This window comes from Tupaia chinensis, unplaced genomic scaffold (genome assembly GCF_000334495.1).
Source record: "Tupaia chinensis unplaced genomic scaffold, TupChi_1.0 Scaffold145741_1, whole genome shotgun sequence".
Lineage (NCBI taxonomy): Eukaryota > Metazoa > Chordata > Mammalia > Scandentia > Tupaiidae > Tupaia > Tupaia belangeri.
The window spans coordinates 1,531,031-1,533,387 of NW_006205599.1; positions in this window are offsets into that span (position 1 = coordinate 1,531,031).

Below are 2,357 nucleotides of genomic sequence, written 5' to 3' on the forward strand. Positions count from 1 at the left end.
TGAGTTCAAGCCACCAGGTCTGGGACTAGAACCGTGGTTGACAACGTGGGAGTCCAGCAACATAGCAATTATGCCAACTGCTGGTCCCAATAGTTCTTTCTTTAGAATTATTTTATCTAACTTGATTCATTTTTAATTTGACCAGAGAGGGACAGACAAGAGTGAGAGCAAGGAGAAAGTGAGAAAACAAACCGTCAGGTCTGGGACTTGAACCGTGCGTGGTTGGCCATGTGGGAGTCCAGTGTCCTTAACTATCATGATACCTGCTGCACCTCTCCCTTTTTTTTTTTTAGTGTAATAAGTTCTATTTTTTTGTTGTTTAGAATTATTTAACTTTTTTTTTTAAGAGTAATGTGATTTTAAACTTAAATTATTTTAGAGGACTCGTGATAGCATTTTAGTTTGTTTGGTTTTCTTTTTTAGAAGTTTTGGCCTTAGAGTACATGATGGGGGGGGTGTTAAAGAGAGAAAGAGACAGACAGACAGACAGAGGGAAAGTGAGAAATCACCCCGAAGCAGGATGACCACACCACAATCCCTTCTCTTCCATTCTCCTCCTGGGATCTTGGGCACTTGTGCACTGGCGCCTGGTGTGAGTTTCAAGCGATCAGGTTCGGGAGGCAAATCTTGGTCAGCCATGTGGGAGACCAGTGACATAACTGCTACACCAACTTCTGTCCCCCCATAGCATTTTTTAAAAGAATGATTTAATTTTATTTATTTATTATTATTCAGTTTGCTATACCAGAGAGAAGACAGCGAAAAAGAAAGAAGGAAAGTGAAAAAGCAAGCTGTCAGGTGTGAGATTGGAATTGGATTGGCCACTTGGGAGGCTAGTACCTTAACAACCACGCCACCTCTGGCCTCCTTGATAGAATTTTAGAAGGGGAAAAAAAAGTGAGGATTAAGGACATAGTAAATGAGGCATTAGGAAATATTGAAATTAATTTTGAGGTTTGAGATTTTGAAGCTAGTGAGATTGCTAAAGATGTTTAAGCCCAAGGTGAGGGTGTGACATACTGGGCTGGAGCAGAAAGAAAGTGCTCACAGGAATTAAGAAGTTCAAGGTCAAGTGGGTTAGTCATCACACTGGCATCACCTGGCATGCCAGCAGTGAGGAGACATCGGGAAACTGCAAGTCAGTTGCTAAAATTACTGGAGAAACTGGGAGACTGCTCTGGAGGCTGTTAAGTGATATAAAGTACAATGAAATTACTAAAGGACCCTAAAAAAGCATAGAACAAAGAGTTATTTTTTAAATAATTATTTCATTTTGTTAATTATTATTGGTTTTTAATTTGCTGTAGGGCACGGGCACTCATCAGAGAGTGAGAGAAAGTGAAGGAGGCAAGCCACCACGTCTGGGACTCAAACCGTGGTCAACCGTGTGCGAGTCCAGCGCCTTAACCACCAGCCACCTCTGGCCCCATAAGTATCTGATGTTTAGCTAATTTTCAAATCTATTTCTCCGTTGTACAAGTGGAGTAGCAGTAATGTCTACATGTCTAGACAGAATATCATAATGTAACAAAACTTCAAAGTACTTAGGAAACACAATATAAGACATACAAGTTAAAAGTGTCTTGTCGAATTGTAATCAGATACTATTATTAATACTAAAATGAAATATAATGCCACGGAGTGTTAACACTACATTCAATGTTTAACATGTGCATTTTGATGATAAACTCAGTGGAATCCTTTGTACGGTACTCCTTCACTGACTTCCTTATTTTCCAATCCACCCCCTAGACTGTGGCCAAAATGATCTTGCTAAAGTAAAAACTTGACAGAGAAAGCAGCGTATTTAATCCGGAAGGAGTGGAAGAATCCGAGTTCCTATCCTGCTCTGACACTTATTCATGGATTTCGGGCTCTGCACAACGGCCCCTCCGGCCTTCTTTCGCCCGGTCTCTAGCAATCAGAATGACCCAGAAGGGCCGTCAAACCACACAAACACGCGAACTCCAATGTTCACGCAGAGTTGGCCAAATCCTACGGAATATCCAGCTGACAGACACGGTTGAGCCCTCCTCTTGCCTTAATTTTCTGAAAAGTCACACCTGTCGTGTTTCCGCGCCGTCCAACACCGAATTTCAGAAGCCCTCCCTTGCGTCCCGTTTACCTAGTAACCCCAGCTTCAGGCAATGGACCAGGAGTCCGAGCGCGACCCGGAAGGAGAATCCGCCCTTCCCGCCTTTCTCCCACCAATTGTCTCCCGCTACTGTTTCCGCAGCCGGGGCGGGGCCCACCCCTCCGAGCAGCCGGGCTCGAGCTCGGACTCTGGCTCTGGCTCGGGAAAGGCGTTGCGCGTGCGCAGTGGCGTGGGCTGCCCTTCCTGTGCGCCCGGCGCGGAG